The sequence below is a fragment of the Solanum stenotomum genome, chromosome 12, assembly GCF_019186545.1.
Source record: "Solanum stenotomum isolate F172 chromosome 12, ASM1918654v1, whole genome shotgun sequence".
In the NCBI taxonomy this organism is placed as follows: Eukaryota; Viridiplantae; Streptophyta; class Magnoliopsida; order Solanales; family Solanaceae; genus Solanum; species Solanum stenotomum.
The window spans coordinates 33462907-33488551 of record NC_064293.1 but is presented as its reverse complement, the minus strand read 5'-3'; the positions used below and the strand labels follow the sequence as shown (position 1 = coordinate 33488551).

General features: G+C 33.5%; 1 protein-coding gene across 4 annotated transcripts in view; it reads left to right on the top strand.

Moving 5' to 3' along the window:
- LOC125846316 (rust resistance kinase Lr10-like) overlaps positions 1–25645 on the top strand; it is a 67465-nt gene that overhangs the window by 17228 nt on the left and 24592 nt on the right. The gene's annotated exons all lie outside the window — the stretch shown is intronic.

The window sequence follows — 25645 nt, the reverse complement described above, 5'->3', positions numbered from 1 at the left end:
TATGGTCTCTAGATATACCATCAATGTTTAAGCAGTATGAATATCCCGAGTCATCAATGATCATATTAAAAATATGGTTTTGAGATGTTCTTTTTAAAGAGAGTTTTTCAAGAGCCTTTGGGCTAAGTTTTGAGTAATTATCTCAACTAAAGAAAGATGTGTTTAAAACACTTATGAGCTAAGTATTTTTGGGTGTAGTCTTGAGCACCGAATTGGGGACACGAGTTCATATAAACTCAACTCTCCATAAGAACCATGCGCCAACATGGGAGTTAACGGGTCATACTTTTTAGATGAATCCGTAAGATTAAGCTAGTGGATCCACTTGGTAAAGTTAGCTTCCTATATCACGGCAAGGTATAGGATGGTCCTTGGGAAACGTGAGGTAAATCGTTGTATCACTACTTAAGCATGTAGCGGTGGTTATCGGTTAGAGAACTCCCACAGTAAAAAGAGCTTGGTTCCTTGAGAAGTTCTGCTTAGTGTGGATGGGGGTATGAGACTTCATTCATGCATTATATTGCACAAGTAGACTTCGAAAGGAAGCATGGTATTTTCATGATATTATAAATATGATTTTTACGTCATGTTTTAACAGTTTTACAAGCTTTATATATTGCATGTGTCTTATTGCTTTATATACTGAGTTCAGTTATTCTTGAGTTGAACAGAGCCAAGGTAAGTTCTCTTCTGCATCTCTTTTCAAGCTTAAGTTGTTGTTTAGCGGTCTAGCTCGCATACTCGTACATTCCATGTACTGATGCCAATTGGCCTGCATCTTGTTATGATGCAGACGCAGGTACCCAGGATCAGCATCCAGTACGCCGTTGATCCAGTTGAGCACTCCAGAGTCAGTGGTGAGCCTCCTTGCATTCCAGAGGACTCAATTATCTGTGTTCCTAAGTTTTGTTTTATTAGGATGTTGCGGGGTCTGTCCCAACATCCATCTCAGTATTTTTAGAGGCTTCATAGACAGTCAGTCAGTTAGTTTTGAGTCTCTCATCTATGTATATATGTAAATATTCTATTTTGAGACTCGAGTTGCCTTTTTGGCCAGATTTGTATCATTTAAGTTGTCTTATGACCTTTCATTGTATTGAGTTATTCGGTTGAGTTAGGTTTCCATTGAGTTAAGAAAGTCAGGCCAAGGGTTCGCTTGGGGCCAGCAATGGTCTCCGAGTGCCGGTCCCGCCCAGGTTGTAGGCTCGGGACGTGACATCCCTCAAGCAAATATTATGTTAAGAACATTTAATATAAATATAAATTCTATAAACATAATAAATAAATAAAAGTTAGAATAAAAAAAATAGAAGAGTGGTAGACGTAAAGCCATAGTAGGTGAAAAGACAAACCAATTGACTTCTCTCATTTCTATATTCATTTCAATTGATTATGAAATAAATGACTCTTCTTTTCAGTTTTCAATATATTCTTAGCAGCTTCTTATGTTCTTCATTCTTCATCTATTAGTGAAAAATTAGGAGGAAAATTTATTAACAATTATCTGGTTCCGTTTTGTCAACACAACAATATTCATCTATAAAATTAGGTATTTATCTTTTTTTCTCTATTATATTTGTATTTTTTCACAACTTTTGAGGTACCCAGGTTCTCTCTTTATGAATTGAATATATAAAAGGTCAATCCACTGCACTTTTGTGTTTATCATCATATAATTCTTATGTAATTTTTTATTTATTGGTTATTCTTTCTTATTCAGGTTAATATATTACTTTTTTAACTTTTTTTTTTTCATTTTGTATGATATGTATATTTTATTGCTTTTCACGTTAGTTGGATTGATGTTACAAATGCTTTTACTTTTTATACATGAGATAAGCTTAAATAAATTTATATGGTAGTAGAGGTCAAACGTGCAACGCACGTTCTCAGGACGAGTAATATATAAATATGTCATTTAATTTGGCTTCACCTCACATTTATGCCCCCAAACTTTGGATGTTCACAAGTAAACACTTAAACTTGTATAAGGCTGAACAAATTGACACACGCGTCTTACGTGACATCCTACATGACAATTATCATCCTACATGATGTCCTATGTGTATTATGCCATTTATGATTCATGTGTCTACTTGTTAACTTTATACAAGTTAAAATGTCTATTTGTACACACTAAAATTAAAGAGGCCAAATTAAATGACACATTTATGCATTATGCCTACTCATATTATGATCATTAATAAATAGGTAAACTTCATGGGCTTCCTCTTGAGGGCCCTTCATCAAATTGCAACTTTCTCATCAAGGACTAAAAACCCAAGTCTTCCATTGACTTGAAGTTTTCAATTGTTAACTTTGTTTATCACATTTCGCTCATAAAAGGTGAATTGTCCGTTTTTGGCTGTGTTTTAGGGAGGTCCCTTTTGGTCTGTAGCATCCAAAAAATGTCTGTATTGGTGCCGACTCCACTACTATCGACTTCTGCTTGTAAACATATCCGTAACAAAAGCTACCCGTTTTGCTTAAACACAGATCCAAAACATTGCAGAGATGAATTAGAATAGGAATTAGCTTGTGAAGGTAACCAAAGCGTTATACCCGTATTCTCGAAGAAGCTGTATGTTCAAGCCATCAATTATGATAATGAGACAACTTTACAAACACAAGAAGATGTATGCTCTCTGAGACCTCAGCTTACCTTTCCCCAATACAACATAATCTCTGACACATATTATTTCAGTATAAAAGGTATTCATCTTTTGTCCACAAGTAGAACGGACATAGTAGTGAAATTCACTCTTCCTAGCACTGCATGTTTCAGAAAGATGATCAGGATGATAATTGTTATGCATTTGTGTCGTGGTGTGTTTCTTTTCTTTTCCTTCTATTTCCAATAAACGGAACATTTTGAGAATAGAACATAACATATAAATGAGACTAATGACTTGCTACTTGTTTCCCTGTGGAAGATTAAAGGTTGAGCTTTCTTATCTCCTGTCCTCTAGCAAACAAGGTAGACTGATCTAGTCCACATATTCCATGACATGATTAGGATAAATATGCCCAAAATGATTTGTCAATGAATATCTATTCAATCTGGACTAATTTGACCTAGTCAATAATTTTCCAAGTACAGGAACTCAGGAAGGTGTGTGGAAAAGTCCGATCCACAAACTGAATAGTTTCAAAGAAAAAGATATTGAGGTTTTAGAAAGGTTGCCAATCATATATAGTACTAAACTACTAGTGATTAGCATCAAACTAAAGAATGCAAGTAAGAGTTTTAGAAATGTCCATCTTACTTTTCTTGGTATTTTTCCCATTGCTTAGCTTAGGACACAGACTAGAGGGTTGTGAGGATTCTTCGTGCAAGAATGATGGTCTCGTCATTTTACCAGAAATACATGCTCAACTCTGGGACCAGGTTCCATGATTTGTGAGTGTCATCAATACACAGAGTTACAACATATCCTTGCATTAAAACCATGTTAATTGGATGTCCACAATGGGAAAGAAAAGAGTTGAATGATAAATTGAGAAATAGTCCTTCTCTCAAACACACATCCAAAAGACTTAGTGTAACTGACTGTTTCCATTATTTCCAATAAACACTTTCATCAAACCTGTTTTCATTATAGTGAGAGGACCCGCCTGATGTTGACTTAAGACTCCCCTTAGAATCAGTATTCCCTCAATGAACTTCTCCACCAATAACCCTGCTCTTTCCCTTTCTTGGTTCCCATACTTGTGCTACTTCCTGGTTGGCATACCCATATATGGTAGTCTCCCGCTGCCCTTCAATATTAATAGGTTCATACTTATCTGCAGCTTTTGAAGATTTTCAGTGGTAAAGGAGTTTTGTTCAGTTTTATCCATCTCGGCAGATTTGCTATCCTGTTCATTGACCACACTTCCGCTATAATATGTTTTCCAAATACTTTACTACTTATGGTTTTGCGATTACTTATATCAGAAACTGATACTTATGGTGACGTGTCTTTATTACTAGTACTTGCTCCAAAATAAGAAAAATTAAATTATATATACTTCTTTGGTATTTGTTTATATAAAGTATATAAATAGATTATTAATGAAAATTTTGCCAAGTCTATAAAGGACATAACGTGGAAGTCCAATTGAAATTGTACTAAGAAAAAAATATTGAAATTGTACTATATTATTAATGCTGCTGATGGTTTTTTATTAGGAATTGGATTTGTAAACATTACCTCATTCAAATAGGATTTGGAAAAAGGTTTATATGTGATATATTTATATAAAGGGTATTGAAAAAGGTTTTATACCAAGTTTTTCATTGTAATAAAGAAAAATATCTTGTTGAATAAACTGTTTTCTTGTTCGGTTTATTGTAAGTTGAGAAAAAAACTGTTGCGGAGAGTGTACTATCAAATCATGAGCACCACTGGTGATGACTGGGCAGGTAATTGCGTTCTTATGATAGTAGGTTTGTATGCTATTGATAGAGGTTTGTCTGCTATTGATAGTTATAGGAAGTATAGGAAAGAGAAGGAGCAGAATGTCAAGAAGGAGCAGAATGTCAAGAAGGAGCAGAAGGTGAAGAAGGAGCAGAAGAGGTAAATCAACAACGATCACATTTTGTCAGAAAGGGAAAGTTGTTTCCCCCTCCGTCCATATATGTATTCCACTCCGCTTAGTGGGCCACATTTGGAAGAGGAAGAGAAAGGCGCTTAGTCCTGGAACGGGAAGAGAAGAGGAAGGAAATAACTAGTCTCAGTTTAGTAATGTTTTAAGATTAGTCAATTTTTATTATAAGTTTTTCTTTTAGTCTTTTTTGATCACTTGCTTACTAATTTATGTTCGATTCAATAATTGATTTTGGTTACAATCCAAATTCTAAGTTCGATAATATTAAAATGCCCTGTATAAAGATCTTAATCTGGATCAATTATATAACATCTTATCTTAATCAGTTATAGCTGTTACCTGTTTCAAATCAGAAGAAAAGGGGAATGGTGATTTGAATAAAGGGAATGAGAATGCTGCTAAAATATTCGTATTTAGGAAATTGTATCTTGTCCGGCAAATAAGCTCCTCTAACCCCACGAGGCAATTGAGGGTTCGTTCCTCATTGTAGCTAATTTAGCAAGATGATTAGCCATTGTGTTGCTTCTAACAAGGAGTGAAGCAAAAATCATAGTAAGTTTTCTTCTTTTTGCTGTCTTTGAGCATGAAATTTGTTTGTTAAGTCACTAATATGCTGATTTCTACGTCTCTTTTAATCCCTGCTGTCAAAACTTTGCAGATTTCAGTGATTACGATTTATGTGTTTCTATACGGACAGCTATACATGGTATTAAGTGGTCTGCAAAGAGCACTGCTTGTTGAGGCAAAATTGCAAAACATAAAGTTAATGGAAACAGCTCTAGATTCTCAATCATTTATCCTGCTTGGACTTTTAACAGGGTTACCAATAATCTTTGAGTTAGGACTTTAGCGTTTTTGTTCTCATGCAACTACAGCTGGTTGCTGTTTTCTTTACTTTTTCCTATAGAACAAAATCTCACTACTATGGAAGAACAATTCTTCATGGAGGTGCCAAGTATAGACCTACTGGTCGTAAAGTTGTGGTTTTTCAGGGCAATTTCACTGAAAACTATAGACTTTACTCTCGGGTCGGAGTCACTTCATCAAAGGATTGTTTATGATTTGTTTAGGCGATCATATGAAAACAATTTGGCATATGTTTTAACTACATATGCAATATGGTTCATGTCATTTACTGGGTTGTTTGCACCATTTCTGTTTAATCCTTCTGAATTTGATTGGGGCAAGATAGTGGATGACTGGAAAGATTGGAACAAGTGGATTAATCAGCAAGGTGGTATAGGGATACAACAAGATAAAAGTTGGCAATCTTGGTGGAACGATGAACAAGCTCATCTTCGTCATGCAGGGTTATTTTCGCGGTTAATTGACATACTCCTTTCTCTCAGATTTTTCCCATACCAGTATGGACTGACTGGTGTATCACCTTGACATATCCAACTAAAGAAAATATATTGTTGTCTATGTGCTTTCATGGGTTGTCATTGCTGAAGTAACCTTACCTCCATACAAAAACCAGGTTCTTGTACTTTTGTTGAGACAAACAAAACACTTATAAGTGAAGTGCTAGAAGTACCTCCTTAGCCTATGCAATCTCAACCGATTGTTCATCAGATGATGGGAAGTTGTATGACATTTTCCTCTAATTCAATGGCTTTGTTAGAAAATTCTGCTGATAATTCCGTTGAAGTAGACATTTTTTTTGATTGATTATAGTTGATGTTGACACCCAATTTCGGCCCTCCCCGATATAAATTAATCATCGAGCTTCCTAAAATCTAAACGATTTGAAATAATTAGCTTCATGAAATTCAAAATAATTTTCAAGTCAGTTTAAGCAATTTTGTCTTTTTTATAAATTTTAAAATAATAAACATGATGTTTTATATAATTATGTGTCAAATTAGTATATTTTGTAAATATTCGAAAATTGTCTCAAACGATTTAGTTTTATTTAAATATTTGGCTATTTGGTTTAAATTAATTAGTAACTTATATTTCGAGTTAATTAGTATATAATTAAGTTAATTATTATATAATTATGTGTCTAATTAGTATATTTCATAAATATTTGAAAATCATATCAAAAGATTTTTTATTTCTTTTTAGCTAAGTGTTTTACTAACTTAGTTTAATTTAAATCATAATTACGATTTTGAATTAATTAGTTCATGTTTAAATTAATTATATTATTATCAAGTTAATTATTTTATTTCGTTAAAATTAAGAAGCTCATTAATTAATTTATATTAATTCATCTTATTTAGTTATTAGCCAAATCCCCTAAACCCATTTGTGATAAACTAAAATTGGGCCATTTAATTCCAACCCAAATTATGCTCCAAATCAGCCCAACCAATTAATTCCAACCCAACCCCATCATTTTCCAGCCCATTCCAACCGACCCAAACCTCCAACAATACCCAACACTTTGTTTTTTTTTTTTTTTCTTCTTCTTTTCTATTCCAACGTTAACAACAACAATCCACCACGATGTTTCCTTCAACATTATCAGTAAGCCCAGAACTCATACAGCAGCAGGCAGCAGAGAAAGAGGCACACATTTTTCTCCCCTTTCCTCTTTCGGAATGGGGCGAAAATTGCAAGAAAAGGTGTCTCTCCAAATTGGTGAAAGGTTTGGGAGTTTGAATTTTGAAATATGTCCTTTTCTGTCCAGATTTTGGACCCAAAATTTCCCCCCAATCAGCCCTAAAAATCTCTATATGTATTCCTTTTTATTCACTGTAGGAGGGGGAGTTGAAAAGAGGGGGAAATTTTGAAGGAGATTTTAGTTGAAAAAAAATTACAGTCAAGAAAAGGGGAAGAGGTTGGGAGAATTTTTTAGTTAGAGACATAAATCATATAGCAATAGACTTGAAAAATGAGATATCCATAGTTACCGTCTGAATGCAAGGCACCAACTCTAAGTTCTGATTTCTCTTCAATCTGAAGCTCGTATTCAATTTTTTTTGTCGGAATTCGTAAGAGGTGTGGAAATCACTACCTTCAAGCTTGTCATTCCAGTCGCTGCTCTAATAAAGGTGACCTCTCTTCTCCTCTTACTTTGGTTTAGCTAATCATTTATTTAGTGAAGTATTATGCGATGTTTATTTCAGCTTGAACTCGATTAGTATGGTAATGTACGAACCTAGTTCTTCCCTGTTAAAGTCGAATTTGGTATCGTCCTGTTTTAGTCGTTGGATCCTGTGTTCGAGTGAGCAGTTTTAGATTGTCTTTGTATACTTATCGCCCCTTGTCTTGAATTGGTTTCGCCTATATGCTGCTGAATCTGTTTGGCTTTACTTGTATTTTGCTATGTCTTGTAAGTAGCAGGTTTCTCACGGGCTATTATTATTAGTATTGTTGTTCGTATAAAGGCAGAATCTCAACTAATAGATATGGTAGATTGTATGTAGTGTTGTTGTATTCTTATCTCCATAGTTTAGTTTCTTTATCCCTCAGACCTCTTACTGTCTAGCATGACCTGTTTTCATCAAGTTTATGTCCTCATTTTGTCCCCTTTTTGTTAGAATTTATTTACTATTTTATATTTGAATTAAGGTAAAAGAGGTGAGATGATATCGCTTTTTTCGATCTCGACTTATCTCAATCTGCATCTTCTTCTCGCTGGGCTGCCCATTTGCTTTAAATTCCCATGTTTACTCATTTTTTTATTTTATTTTTTTTCAAGAAGAAGTCCACTGGAACAGATTGCTATTATTCTAAAATGGTCTCTTGCCATTGTTTATTTTAATGACACGTTTTAGACTTCTCCTTAAAATGCTTCATTCTTGCTTTATATCATTTTTCATTGGCTAAGTATTTGATTACTTGGGTTTTATTGGATGCTTAGGACATTCAAACATTGAGTATTTATTTATTTTGTTTCCAGTGCATATGAACTAGGTTGTCCTCCATTTAGAATTAAATGGCTTGCGACTAGAATAATTTAAATTATTTTGTTAAGGTTTGTCTCCTAGCAGTTCTTTCATTTGAGTAGTAGTATAATAAATAATAAAATATGGTAGTATATAAATATTAGAGCACGGTAGTATATAAATTTAGAATATGGTAGTTTAATAAACAATAAAATACGGTAGTATATAATTTTTTTTAGAATATGGGAGTATAATAAATATTAAAATATGGTAGGATGTAAATCTTAGAATACGGTAGTATATGGATTTTAGAATATAGTAGTGTAATATATGGTAGTGTAGTAAGTATTAGAATATAATAAATTTCTTATATTATTCATAACTCTTACTTATTGATTCTCATTTTCGTGTTTGCATGTGAAATTTGTCCGGGTCCTCACGGACTCTATCCTCGCATTTTCCTTTGGGCCACGGAGGCCCATATCCCTTTTTATCCGAGTCAGCCAAATATTAGAATCGACGAACATGTCTCGAAATTGAAATAAAAGCGGAGCAAATCGAGAGTTGAAAAAGATTGGGCCAAAGCCTATCCTTATTTATTCGGAATTGTATTTTGTTATTATTGGGCCTAAGCCCTTGTCATTTTACTTACTATTGCTTGTTAGTTCCTAGGACAGGTGGAGAAATTGGGCTTCCAAAGAGAAAATATTTATATTATGTTAGAATAGGACAGGTATAAAGGACTCGAATGGGCCGAAGGCCCAAGACGAAAATGGGCCCAAATACTGGCCCAGGCGGACAGGAAAACCAAATTTGGGCCCAAATCTCTCTCCTTCTTTATTTTATTATGCTCCCTTACTTGCTAATATTGTCATTAATCTTAAGGTCAACCATTCAAATCGTCAAGAGACGTTCATTTTGATTTAACAATTAACTAAATCGGTCATCTCTTAACAAAACTTAAAGAATAAGTTTACAAAATATTTCGCTTAGATAATATTTCATAATTCTATTTTTCTCCCTTAAAATGGTCCTAACTAACAAAATAGTTCAAATTTGCAAGTCAAGCTAAGTTAAAATTATTTTAGCCAAATAAATTAGTTCTCGGATAACCGCATTAGCGGATATTCTAGGTGTCTTAAAAACCTTCCTAGAATATTAATAGAAACCTCGAACCCCTCTTTATATATTTTCAATCGATTTCCCTGTTTTAATCTTTTGAAAAAATAAATTTTCTTAATTTCCCTTTAAAAATTAAGTGGCGACTCTCAACCAGTCAAAATATATTTTTTAAAGTAAAACAGTTGATGTGATGCTTATTTAAAATGATATACATGCGAGAAGGCGTCGGGTCTGAGTTGGTCCGTCTCATTCGAGATACAACTGCATTGCGTTCGCGCTGAACAAATACACATGGACATAATTAAGTCAGTCTTGAACAAACTAAAAGTCTATTTTCAACCTTAAGACTCCATTACTCGATTAAAGGGGTTTTGTTGGATTTCTTTGTAAAGCATAACTCTAACCTTCTTATTAACCACAAATCTTATCATCAAATTAGTGGTTTTAATTGGTGTTTTAAATTGGGGGATTTCTTTCTAAAGCACAATTAGCACAATGAACTTGGTGTAAGCTAATTATATCAATTAATATGACGTTTCAAATTTTCTTACTCTTTGGGTAATAAAGAAAACTTTAGTATGTATCGTTGAAATATTGAATAAGCTATATTTGAAGAAGAATATGAAAAGTTTAAACAGCTAGAAATTAAAAGTGAAGAAAAAAAATACATGAAATAAAATATTGAACTTGTAAATAAAAAGTTCATAGAATTTGTACAGGTCCAAAAGTAGATGAAAGGTCTTTTCAATTAAACTTAATTGAGAATTAATTTTCTTATAAAATGATAAAATGATCAATCTACTTTTAAAGGACATTTTAATAATTCAAATTTTGATATATATATATATATATATATTATGGTTAGGTATTTGACCAAATTAGTACCGTTCAAAGGCATTAAAAAGGCAACACCCTAATTTGATATTTTTTGGACCCCAATTAAGGCAAGTTGAGATGCAACGTGAGCATATTTCATAGGCTTAAGTCATCTGCGGCCCCTTAAAGTTGTCCGCATAATTCGTTTAAACGCCTCAACTAAGTTTTGTACCTATTGAACACCTATGCTCCTTAAAATTGATACCTATTTGACATTTTTTTACAGTCAACCAAAAATCCGATATGTGTGTACTACACTCGCTGTGACATGGCAAATTGATGAATTAAATGATGACATGTGGCATTTGGTTCCAAAAATTTATTTTAAAAACGAATTCTAAAAAATAACTATTTTAATCTATTTAGCTAACTAAAAAAAATAAAAAAGAATTTTCTAAAAAACCCACCCATCCACCCCACAGCAACCCCTAATTTTTTTCTCTCCAGTTGATCCAAATCGTCCCCAACTCTCCAACAAGACAGTCCCATTTTTAATAAGCTTAATTAGTTTACATTTTAATTTGAAGTGGTGATGTCTGTTTGAGTGACCAGAAATAGATATGAACACAGGCCGGCTAACTTCAATGTCTGAAAATCTTATTTCTTCTTGCAAAATCACATCAATTCGTAGATTCAGAATTCTTCTTTCTTTTTGCAAAATCATATCAATTCGTAGATTTAGAATTCTTATTTCTTTTTGCAAGATCACATCAATGCGTAGGTTCAGAGTTAGAAAGAAAAAGAAGTGCAGAGAGAGAGATAACAAAGAAAAAGAAGTGCAGAGAGTTTGGAGTTTGAGGAAGAAGATGATGGCTGGAATAAGGGGGTGGGGTTGATTTCTTTGTTTATCAAGAAATCAATTTTAAATAAATTTTAGTTATTTTAGTGCCCAATGTCAATAAAAGAAAAAAAGTAAAATACTATTTGGAACCTATTCACGCGCTAATACTAAGTGAAGTACACTTATGTTGCCACATCAACGTTTTGTGTTTAATAGGTACATATTTTGAACAATTTAGGTGTTCAATAGGTACAAGTCTTAGTTGAGGTGTCTAAGTGAATTATGCGGACAACTTTAAGGGTCTGTAGATGACTTAAGCCTATTTCATATGTATTAGGTTCGTCATCACATGAAATAGGATTCTATCATGATAATAACCACATCAATCCACATGTAACTACATCCCATCGAGCCAAAATCATATCCCTTTACCCGAACAAGATCCCATCAGATAATGTAGGGATTGTTGTCTTTGGTAGTGATACTGCTATTAAAGAAGGAGATCTTGTCAAGTGAACGGGGCCATGATCACATCACTTAACCTGAAATACATCTCATCATGCCATAGTCATGTAAACCATGAGAAAGTAGTTAAAATGACATATATTTTTCAAAGGCTTGTCCTTCTATTCGAGTCGCTGGCGTTTACCTATTTAATGAGCTATTAAATCATCTATTGGGGTCTACAATTTTCTTTCTCCTCATAATTTCCAATTACTAGCAAACAAGGTAGTCTTGAGAGACTTATCTAGTCCAAAAAATTAAGTTTTTTGCCAAAAACAACCTTTAACTATACCTAAAACTTAATGTACATCCTTCAACTAATTTATTGAATAAAAATCATCCTTAATGTATTCAAAACTTAGCAAGTTTCATCCTTCGTGAAACTTCGTTAAAAACATTAACATACCCATCTATGTGCAAGTCAAATGACTCTTAACACCCCAAATATGAAGTTCCTCAAACTAGCCACAATTCAATTTCTTTGTTCTGCTAAAAAAAATTAAAGCTATTCCAAGTTAGCTTTTGTATGTGTCAATTTTGCTGAGTCTGTATAAACAATAAAAGAAAGGAAAAAAACAACAAAGCTAGGACGAGTCTTCTTTTGTGTAATGGTTGGACTGTGATTATATTTGATTTGGGTATTGATTTTGGGAAGGAAGAAAGGCTTGAAACTAATTCAAAATAGGGCGCAATGAAATTTGTTGATGTTCTGGTGATAAAAAATCTTTAACAACAATTTAAGAAAAAAGTATTGGGTCTTGTGAAAATGGAGAGAGAGAACAATAAGAGCAGATTCATGTCGAAGAAAATACTTTAAAAAATAAAAAAATTCAAGCACAACAAATAAATGAAAGGTGTTTGAACTGAAAGAGTTACCACAAATAATTATGGAAAATAAATCATGATAGCAACAAAAGAATAGCCAATATGGAGCTTCATTGTACAAAGCAACGTATATTACGATTTTTATTAAGCTGGAGAATCCTAAATTCATTCCTGGAAAATTTTGCAGGTAAAAAATTAATTCAGAAAAGCTTCAGCTTTGAGAAGAAGAACATTATACAACTGCTGGACTCATTTTAGGATGCTTATAGTCATGTGACTTGCACATGGGATTGAGTCTGTTAATGTTTTTTAACAGAAGTTTCCGGGAAGGATGAAACTTGCTAAGTTTTGAATACATTAAGGATGATGTTTGTTGAATATGATAGTTGAAGGATGTACATTAAGTTTTTGGTATAGATAAAGGTTATTTTTGACCAAAAACTCCTACAAATTCGACATATATGGGATATGGGCCCCTACCATAAACCTTTCTTATACTTGAAAATTTAGGCCTAAAAATATCAAATTTAGCTCATGAAAATATAAATTACATTATTCATCCAAACTTGAATGAAGAGGGTTAGACTGGGCATACGTCAAGTCAGTACATCTAAAAGACTAGGATGATTTAGGATGTATGTATTGCCTTAGATTGATGCATGAAAACAAAAAAACTAATTAGTTTTATTTTGTAATTAAATTTTTTTATAAAAGAATAAAGCAACAACAAGAAAAATCATATTGAGTAAGACAAATTGGGTCATAATCCATTGTTTTGCCCTAATTCAGCCACCCATCTTGACCCGAGCAAACGTCACTACGCATATTATGATTTATGATCATTAATAAATAGGTAAACGTCAAAGTCTTCCTCTTGAGGGCCCTTCATCAAATTTCAACTTTCTCATCAAGAACTAAAAACACAAGTCTTCCATTGACTTGAAGTCTCCCATTATTAACTTATTTATCACAGTTCGCTCACAAATGTCGAATTGTTCATTTTGGGGTGTGTTTTTAGGGATGTCCCTTTTGGTCTATAGCATCCAAAAAGTGTCTGTATTGGGGCCGACTCCACTACTATCCCCTTCTGTTTGTGACCATATCCGTAACAAAAGCTTACCCTTTTTGCTAAGAATATGAATTAGGTTGTGAAGGTAACCAAACCGTTATACCTGTATTCTCCAAGAAGCTGTATGTTCAAGCCATTAATTATGATAATGAAACAATTCACTTGATAGATCCAACTTTACAAACACAAGATGATGTATGCTCTTTGAGACCCCAGCTTACCTTCCCCCAATAAAACAGAATCTTTGACACATACAATTATTTGAGTAGAAAAGGTATTCATCTTTTGTCCACAAGCAGAACGGACATAATAGTGAAATTAGCTTGTTATACATTTTAGAATGGAGGTTCCCCTAGACATTTGTGTTTCTTTTTCTTTTCCTTCTATTTCCAATAGGTGGAACATTTTGAGGATAGAATATTTGTACTATAACATATCAAAGAGACTAATGACTGTTTAAAGGTTGAGCTTTCTTATCTCTTGTCAAATTACTACTAGCAAACAAGGGAGACTGATCTAGTCCACATATACCATGAGCTGATTTGGACTAATTAGGTGAGTTATAATTTGACCTAGTCATGAATTTTCCAACTCAGGAAGGTGTGTGGAAAAGGTCTGCTCGACAAACTGAGTAGTTTTAGATAAACAGATACTGAGGAAAAGTCAGTCTTGAGAGTTGGAAAATATTGCCAACTACTATAGTGATTAGCATCAAACTAAAGAATGCAAGTAAGAGTTTTAGAAATGTCCATCTGACTTTTCTTGGTACTTTTCCCATTGCTTAGCTTAGGACACAGACTAGAGGGTTGTGAGGATTCTTGGTGCAAGAATGATGGTCCCATCATTCATTTCCCATTCAGACTCAGTCATCAACCAAAACATTGTGGCTATCCTGGCTTTGAACTACACTGTAACAATAAAAATGACACCATCCTTGAGCTTCCCCCGTCTGTTCACTTAATTGTTGAAAAGATATTTTTTGTACCTCTAAAAAGTCAACTTTAATTTTTCACATTATAGTTGGGTAATATTCAATTAAAATGACATATATGCGAGAAGGGCTTCACGTTTAACGAAGGGTCGGGCCTGAGTTGGTATGTCTCATTCGCGACACTTAGTAGGCGTTTGGTCATGCGATACCATATCACGATATAGAATCGTGAGATGGAATCAGCGTTTGGACATGCGATTTCACGCTAATTCCATATCATGAGATGGAATACCGGCCATATTCTCCAAAAATTATGATATGGAATTAAATGAGAATTCCATATCATGATTTGAGATTTTTTTAAACACAAAAATTGATCCACAAGTTTACATTTTGTTAAAACAACCCCACGGACTTTTGGAGCTTGGAAAAATAGATTCAAAATACTGAAACAAGGCATGAACCATTATGATATTGACACACAAGTGAAAATTGTCATAGCTTGTGCAGTGTTACATAATTATTTGCGAGAATACCAAATGAGTGATGAAATATTTATGGTCTATGAGCATGAAAATATAGGTGTGAATGATATTGACCAACAAATGACTCAAAGTAACAATGTTGGTTCGAGAAATGCAAGTTCAACGTGAGGAGATTGTCCATACTATGTGCAGAATTATATTAAAGATTAGTACACTACAATTTATGTTCATTTTTTTTTATTGAATTAAAGTTTGATCAATCAAAGTTAGATGAAAGAGTTACTTAAGTGGAGAAAAATAGTTTTGTAATGATTTATAATTATGCGATTTTATAAGTTTTTGTTTATTTGGCCGGTAAGATTGAATAAACAATTATGACTATTTTAATAGTTTTACAACTTATAAGATTCTTATGTTTTTATGACAAAATATACAATACAAATACCATATCGCATGTCCAAACAAAACTTCAATTTTATCTCATAATTTCATATTGTGATATTATATTATGATTCCATATCGCATGGCCGAACGGGCCCTTAGTGATTTAAATTGGGGGTTTGGCCCCAAAGTGAGATTGATGTAATTCTTCAATTTAGTGCGCGATCAACAACCCATTTTAGTTAATTTTCTATATGTTAGGGTCGTTTGGTTACTGGTTAGATTTATGCAGGTATTAGTTATGCTAGTATTAATTATACAAGGCTTAATTATGCATGATTTAGTTATGCAAGTATTAGTTATGCATATATTATTGAACAACTTTTACATATATCAAACATAAAAATCAAATTTGTATTTTATAGTTATAAGTTGCATAATTGCGCTCCATAGCAAATTTTATGTTTGCTATGGAGCTTTTGATTTGTATAATTCGCTACAAACATCCAATTTTATACAAATTGTTCTGTTTTGTATAAATTCATGTATACGTTGTAATTTGTATAATAAGATTTGTATTTGTATAATTATAAGTGTATAGAACGAAAATATATGTATTTGTATTTGTATATACACTTTTCTCTCGCTTTATACAAACATAAACACATTTTATACCGAAATGTATAAAATGGCTAATTGTATACCAAATCAGATGACAAAAAAAGGGGATGTTTGCTGCGAATAATTATAATTAAAATAAACTATGACTATATCATTTAATTTGAATTAATAGTTTGCTATTTCATACAATTTTCCCTATATTATTTAGTTATGTAGAGATCACAATGCATAAATTATTAACTACATTAAATATTGAGTTTGTTGTAAATTAACATATATTACTTAGAAATAAGTAAGTAAGAAAATAGTATAAATTCTCTCTCTTTTTGAATAAAAAGCAAAGAGGAAAAATTATCCCTCTATACTTAATTGGGACTTCCAGTTTTTTCATTTTGTTATTTTTTTTTATGTTTATAACTTGTAAAAATAAACTACGATTAATATATTTCAAGTACATTATAATATCCTATTTTATATAATATACATACATTATTGATATGCTGTATATATTGTTTATACAGTTTTAATATACCAAATATATGAATTATGTATAAATTCACATCCTAAACAAAATAATAATACATGTTAATTAAATAAGTGGAATATGTTTAATAATATATAACGCTATATACAATTCAATTTGTAATAATAATTAAATAACACATCTGGATTTCAAATGGAAACAGAAAAAAAAAGTTGCTTGAGTATTAAAAAAAAGTTTGGAAAATAGCATAGTTGGGTAACATTTGCAATGAAAAAAATTAAAAATAAATCAATAAGAGTAAATGTGTAATTTACTATTTTAATGCATGTATAATTAATATCTGCATAACTTATTCCACCTTCTACCCTGCATAACTTATACATAGATTCTCTCATAAGTTATGTTGATATTAATTATGTAGGACTACAAAAAAACATAACCAAACACCGTATAAAATTAATACATGAATAATTTTTATACAACATTTAGAATCCTACCAACCAAACATGGTATAAGTTATGTTGACTTTTTCACCTAATACAAAACTTTTACCAAACATGGTAAAACTAATGCAACTAATTTTTATACATGAATAAAATGCAACTTATACTAACCAAACGGCCCCTTAATTCCTAACCTATGGATAAATCAATTTAAAAATAAACTTCTAGATTTCATAGTGTGGCTCGACTTTTTTACTCGATTTTTTAGCTGAACTTTTATATGACAATATGGTCTGCACAGACTCGTATATTTACCTAGATTGGGTATTTGACCAAATTAGGATCGTTCAAAGGCATTAAGATAGCAAGGCCATAATTTGATATTTTCCGAACCCCAATTAAGGCAAGTTGAGATGCAAGTCACATGAAAAAGGAATCTATCATGATAATAACCGCATCAATCCACATGTAACATCTCATCGAGCCATAATGATATCCCTCTACCCGAACAAGATCCCATCGGACCATAATCACATAACTTGGTCCAAAACACATCTCATCATGCCATAATCATGTAAACCATCACAAATTAATTAAAAGACATATATTATCAAAGGGCTTGTCCTTCAATTTGAGTCGTTGGCGTTTACCTATTTAATGAGCCATAATTTCCAATTACTAGCAAACAAGGTAGTCTTGAACGACTTATCTAGTCCACAAATTCCACATATTGGATATGGACTCCTACCATAAACCTTTCTTATACTTGGAAATTCAACGGAAAAGTAAATTCAAGCCTAAGAATATTAAATTTGGCACATGAAAATATAAATCACGTAATTTATCTAAACTTGAATGAAGAGGTTTAGATTGAGCATTGGCCAAGTCAACACATCTAAAAGAGTGGGATATATATATATATATATATATATAGTATAATTTTTTTTGGATTCATGAAAACAAAAAACTAATTAGTTTTTTCTTGTAGTCAAACAAATTTATAAAAGAATAAAGCAACAGAAAGAAATATCATATTGAGTAAGGCAAATTGGGTTATAATTAATTGTTTTGCCCTAATTCAGCAACCCATCTTGACCTGAGCAAACGTCACTAGGTATATTATGATGACAAATAAATAGGTAAACGTCAAAGTCTTCCCTTGAGGGCCCCTTAAGGACTAAAAACACAAGTCTGCCGTTGACTTGAAGTCTCCAATTGTTAATGAAAAGTCTACACAGCTTCAAGTATCCAACAAACACATTACACACCCACATTCATAATAATACTGAGGTCTCAATTCTTTTCCTCTCTTGAAAATAATAGAAAAGAAAGGAATCAGGACAGTACAAATGTAGGGGAACCATTCCGCTAAAATTTAATTGGCCGACCAACAAAGGTTATGATGGAGTGATAAGTACCTTTTCATCCTTAATTAAGAGGTCTCGGGTTTGAGTCTCCTAGAGTGCTTCACCCCCAATGTGAAATTATTCGGTGCAAATTGAATTTAGTCAAGCTCCAATGTGAATCACAGTCACTGACAAATAATGATAAACCAAAAAAATAAAAATAAATAATATAGGCCTAAATTTGACCTAGTTATGAATTTTCCAAGTACAATAAAACCTCTATAAATTAATATAAGTGGGACCATCAAATTTTATTATTTTATAGAGATATTATTTAATTGATAAATTAATATTTATTAATTTAAAGAATGGTTTGAGATTTAATGAAGGTTAATTTTGATTATATCAAAATCATTGTATCTTACTAATTTATGTATCATATTTATCGATTTCACAAAAAAAAAAATTATATATAAAGTACAACGAATACATCAAAATCATTGTATCTTACTAATTTATGTATCATATTTATTGAATTGTCACTATCGTGCAAACAAAAGAGAATGGATGACAAGTGTGTTTTTTGATGAATATATTTGTTGGTTTGACCACAAAATGCATGGTAGACAAGTTTTGCTTATGGTAGATAATTGTCCAGCCTATAATAGAAATATTGAAGGACTACAAAATATTGAATTGTTTTTCTTGCCACCCAACATGACATCCAAAATTTAACCTTGTGATGCTGGGATAATAAAAACTTTCAAGATGTATTATCATAACAGATTTTATCGTAGGATATTAGATGGCTATAAAGTGAGACAAACCGATCCAACAAAGATTAATGTTTTGGATGCTATCAATTTTCCAATCCTTGCTTGGACCACAAATGTTCAGCAAGAGAAAATAGCAAATTATTTTCGACACTGTAAAAATTTGTTGGGAGATGCTATCTCAGAGATTTGAATGAACCCACTTGTGAAAACGTCATTCATAAACTTGATGTCATGATTAATGATCTCGGTTACAACAATAAAATGGATGTCAATAACTTGTCGGATTATTCGGATGAAAGTGATACATGTTCAGACTTCCAGAGCTTAGAAGAAATTGTGGATACCATGAGAAAAAGTCAATGTTGATGATGAAGTTGAAGATGATACTATACCTTTGGAACCAGTTATGCGTAAGAAAACACTTATCGCATCTAGAACTGTTCACAGTTTTATGGCGCAGTTCGAAAAGACAACACCAGAGCTCTTGGATGCAATAAAAAAAGTTAGAGATGAGCTTAAACTTGATTTAAATTATTTTTAAAAAAAAAACAAAACACAATTGAATCATATTTCACTAAATTATCTTAGATATCTTTGTACTTTTAAAGAATTATTAATTTATGATATTAATGGGACCATATATTTAAATAGAGGTCTTCTAGAAATATATTATCTTATTATCTTATCGAAATTGGTGATTTTTTCCATTGGCCCAAGTCGGGACCGGAGGAAAATATTACTTTAGAGAGATTATTAATTTACCGAGTATTAATTTATAGAGGTTTTAATGTACATGAACTCAGGAAGGTGTGTGGAAAAGTCCGCACCACAAAAACTGAATAGTTTCCTGTGTGGAAAAGTCCGCTCCACAAACTGAATAGTTTCAAAGAGAAAATATTGAGAAAAAAAGTCTATTTAATTAGATTGACTTAAAAGTTGATTAAATCTACTCATTTTTAGTTTTTGGGAGTGTTTGACAAAATCAAAAATAAATTTAAATGACTTAAAAAATAGTTAGAAGTAGCAGTTCCCTACTTTTTATTTATTTGACTTGAAAGCATTTATGTTTGAATTTTTTTTTTACTTAAAAACTACTTTTTTAAGAGGGTGTTTGGATTAGCTTAAAAGTTGGTCAAATATACTTTTAAGTCAGTTTTTGATTTATTGAAGTGTTTGATAAATGTAAAAATAACTTAAAATAAATAATAAATAACTTGAAATAAAGTTAGGAAGTGTTTAGCAAGATTAAAAATAACCTAAAATAAGTTAACAATGACTTAAAATAAGTTAAAAACAAAAAGTAGGTCTCCCCCTACTTTTTATTTCTTGACTTAAAAGTCACTTCAGTTTGACTTTTTATTTTTAACTTAGAAGCTACTTTTTTATGTCAAATCTAAATGATAGGGGTGGACATTCGGTATTCGATTCGGGTTTCTCAAATTTTGAGTTTGGTAATTCGGTAATTGGTAGTTAAAGTAGATATCAAATACCAAAATTTTAAATTTCGGTTTGGTAATTCGAAAAACGATAAATTAAACTTCGATTTGGTACGGTATTCAGTAATACCGTATTGAAGTTATAGTCAATTGTATTACAAAGTTAATATTATTTCTCTAATCATTTCTATTTATTTATGTAGACACACGATATAATAGAAGATCAGCAAGTAAGAAGACATTAAGAAACGCAAATTGATACAACTAAAGGACATGTATTTGGATTATTCATGCTTATTCTTTAACTTTCTCTTTGGACTGTACTCATGAGTAATGGATACATTGATATATGACCTTCACTAAGTAAATAATTTGGTATTCAGGAAAATACCGAATACCAAATGGTACCAATGTCTCATACCAAACCCAAACCCAAACCCGAATACAATAATTCTAAAATTTTACTCCTGAATACCATACCAAATACCGAATTACAAAATAATCAAAAAAATTGATTCGATTCGATCATTCGATTTCGGTATTTTATTCCCAGCCCTACCAAATGGGATCTAAGTCAATCAAAACGGGCTCTAAGTCAATCTTGAGAGTTGGAAAATATTGATAACATATATAGTACTAGACTACTAAAGAGATTAGCATCAAACTGAAGAATGCAAGTAAGAGTTTTAGAAATGTCCATCTTACTTTTCTTGGTATTTTTCCCATTGCTTAGCTTAGGACACAGACTAGAGGCGGGTTGTGAGGATTCTTCGTGCAAGAATGATGGTCTCATCATTCATTTCCCATTCAGACTCAGTCATCAACCAAAACATTGTGGCTATCCTGGCTTTGAACTACACTGTAACACTAAAAAAGACACCATCCTTGAGCTTCCTTCGTCTGTTCACTTAGTTGTTGAAGAAATTGATTATATCTCACAGAAAATTAACCTTTATGATCCTGACGAATGCATAGCAGCCAAGCAACCAAAACTGAATTTGTCACAATCTAATTTCAGAAATGCTGACGATCCCACAGTCCTATTCAATTGTTCTGCACCATTAGCATACTATTATGATGATTTGTTAGTTCCTTGTCTTGGTTCTTCTGGTTACAAAGTTTATGCTGTTTGTACGACTTTTCTCCTCCACTTCTTATTGTCCGAGCCTTGTACAAAAATTCGTCAGTACCCATACTCATCGTACACATTTTGGAAGAACAAACTGCAGCTGAATTGGTCCATACCACTCTGTAGGAACTGTGAGTTCAAAGGAATGGATTGTGGTTTCAAGAATGGAACAAACCTATTGGAAGCTCATTGTTTCAATCGAACTATGAACCAAAAGGGTACTATTTATTTCCGAAATTTCTTTCTAGTTTTTCCATAGTTGATAAAAAAGCACTTAACAAACACTTTAATTTTGTCCATAATAGGTATTACTAAGCAGCCATTGGTTGCAGGTTAATTTTATTAAGTTTTTACTCCATCTGTTTACTACTTGATTTTCCTTTATGCTTATGACATGTTATTTATCAATTATTGTAGGTGTAGTTTTAGGTACAACGCTTGTTTGCATTATTGTCTTCTCACTTTATCAGCTATGTTTGACTAGTAGAACTGAAAGAGAGAGTCGAGTTAGACTTGAAAAGTTTTTGGATGACTACAAGGCCATCAGACCAACACGATATTCATATGCTGATATTAAGAAGATAACTGTCACGACCCGATTTCTCAAGTCATGATGGCACTTACTATAACCCAATAGCAGGTAAGCCAACCCGTAACCCGAAACAACAAGTAATGGGTCTGAGGGTAGAAACTAAACAAGAGTAGGCAAATAACAATATACACAGGCGGAAGCAAACCAAAACATAAATACAAATAAAGATCCCTCCCAGAATCTGGAAGTCACTAGTACAGAGCTACTAACAAAATGAGTACATGTCCCAAAAGTGGACAACAGAGACTGGACTGTCTCGAAAGGTAAAAGACAAGTCTATATATACAGATGGAGACTGAAATAGTACAAAACGTCGTGTGCTCACTCCCGTCTCCGAATCAGTCTGCTCCAAGCTCGATCAATGCTGGCTACTAGTACCCAAACCTGCATCACGAAATAGATGCAGAGCGTAGCATGAGTACCAAAACAACAGGTACCCAGTAGGCATCATAGACCGACTGAACTTGAAAAGTAAAGGCAATATGAAAAGAAGGAATAATACAAACCGAGGGTCAAGAGTGAAAATCTAAGTAACAATGGAATGCACATGAGTGTAGAAAGAACTAACTAAAGTAATCTATAAGCTAACTAGACCTAACTGGACCCCCATAAGCCTAGAAGGTACACTTGTGCGCAAGTTAAATAAAAACCTGAACAGACCCCCATAAGCCCTGACGAGTACACAGAATAACTATAACTAAAGAGAATTGCATAAAAGAACCCAAGAACGAAGAACATCGAACCAGAACCTCAACCCTAATTAGTAGAATCTGACAGTACGGAGGCCGGACCTCGAACCGGATGCTCACCAGAAGTACCTAAGTAACCAATCACAAGTATCAAGTATATGAGGCTGGAACTCTAAACGGATGCTCTGTATAGGTATCTGAGCAATAGAGGCCGGAACTCTAATCGGATGCTCTATATAAGTATCTGGGCAATAGAGGTCGGAACTTAAATCGGATGCTCTATAAAGGTGCCAATGTAGCTGCTGAAAGAGTCCAAATCGATCCACACTCATAAATGTCCGTGGTACATCGTCCATACTTAGCCAATCAATGTAAGTCCTTGGAACCAAATTGAAAATCAAATTCAAATTGCGAAGTAGAACTAGTGACGCCGATGTAACTCGTGAAGCCGTAACATCGGAGAAAATAAGGATAACTATAGTCGGAGAAAGAGTATCGCCTAACTAAGGCCCAAACTATCAGACTCAAGTCTGTTACACCAGTCTATAGGGATCTAAGCCGACCGAGCGACGTCAGGGCAAAACTAAGGCCTATTGGATCCGAATCATGTATTTCTAAGGCAAGTCCTAGTCAAACCTAAACTAAGGCCCAACATGCTTCAAATAAACAATAATTAAGCATGCAAGCACTCCACATAGCGAGGAGGGTTCGTTAATAACACAAAGCATGCTCACAGTTATCCGATAATTCCCGAAATAGGCCGAAAACATAATTTTTAAACACCTATACGTGATTCAATAACTACCAACCCAAATCCCAACTAATCAACATGCATTCACTCTCAAGCTCAATCTAAGAGAGGGAAACCGTAGCCTACTTGTAGGCCAATCACACGCGCTCCAAAATCACTTCTCCGGAGCTTTCCCTTTTCGAACGACCTCGAAACGCTGCCCCGCTATCAAAAATAGAATCACAACGTTATTATAGTCGTTTAGACACCAAAATCACAACAAACGGAGACGGGTCAATTTTGGAGTCAAAACAGGAATCGTGGGACCCGTGATGAAAATTTCAGAATTACCCCAAAAGTAGGTTCTTAACAGCTCCCCGAACTTGTGTTCCATGATGGGACACAATTCGGGGCTCAGAAACAACACAGAACCAACATACAACCAAAACCCAAATTTTCCTCAAGAACTAAAGGAATAGGACAACATCTAATTCAGTATATTTACCAAAAACGGGCGGTCTACAGTAAACTCTGACAACACCACAATGTTCTCCTCGGAAAACCACTCAAGATAGCCTCAAAAATCACTGAAATCGGACCTAAAATGGCTGAGAAAACAAGTCTCAAAAATTTCCAAAATTAAGCTCACAAAAAGGGTGCGGTAGCAAGTATATTTCGAAAATTACCTCAAACGGGGACTCCAAATCACTATCCGAGCTCACCAACACGTTGTCCTCAAAAAATCTCACAACTTTGCATTTTGAATCGCCCAAATCGGTTAAGAGATGAGAGAGTTATGAGGGTTTGAAGTTTTGGAAAATGTTGCTGATAAATCTGTATTTATAGCAGATTTTCTGCAACTTTTTTTTTTCCAAAATTAGAAACTCCGACGGGGTGCTCCGATCTCGTTCGGAACCCCGTGTATGAAAACGAGATATGCAACCATACCAAATTCGATATTCCAGACTCAACGGCGCAGTCAAAATTTCTATCAAAGGTCATTTCGATAAAAAGTGGGTCCCACTTCCAAAAGTCATTTTAAGTCAAAACCCACAAAAGGGCTCGGAAAGATATCGAAAACCTCCAGACACAAAAGAAGGGTCAATCTAGACCAAACTCGACATTTCGGATCTAACTACGCTGACGGAATTCTCATCCGAGCGCGTTTACTCAGAATGTTGACCAAAGTCAAACTTAGGCTTAAACTTAAAGTTAAAACGCCTAATCGCACCGACTCACACTGAAAACCTCGGGAGTCATGAAGACCATGCTACTAGACTAAAATGACCCTTACGGAGCTGATGAAATCGTCAGAATTGGATTCCGATGTCATCTTCTTGAACTTTTGATCGAAAATGATCGTTCAAGGTTCATAAGCTCCAAAACACAAAAACTCGCACCAAGACCAAATGAACGACCAGGTGACCGAACTGTCAGTCCTAGCAAGTCATAAATGACTTGGGGTCACTATAGGAACGCTCTAAACGACACACAGAAGGCAAGACACAGAAATGACCAAGAGGGTCATTACAATAACAGATGATTTTAATGAAAAGTTAGGAGAAGGAAGTTATGGAACTGTATACAAAGGCAGACTTTCCAGTGAAATCTATGTTGCAGTAAAAGTCCTACGCGATTCCAAGGGTAAAGGGGAAGAATTTATCAATGAAATCGGTACAATTGGGAGAATCCACCATGTTAACGTGGTCCGCTTGGTTGGTTTTTGTGCTGATGGATTCAGACGAGCTCTGATCTACGAATACCTACCAAATGATTCACTTGAAAGGTTTATTTTACCAGTAAGCTCAAGCCCGGGTAGTATCTCACTCATCAGCTGGAACAAGCTTCAACATATTGCTCTTGGTACTGCAAGAGGGATTGAGTATCTTCACCAGGGATGTGATCAGCAAATCCTACATTTCGATATCAAACCACAAAACATCCTTTTAGACCACAACTTGAACCCCAAAATATGTGATTTTGGCCTAGCCAAACT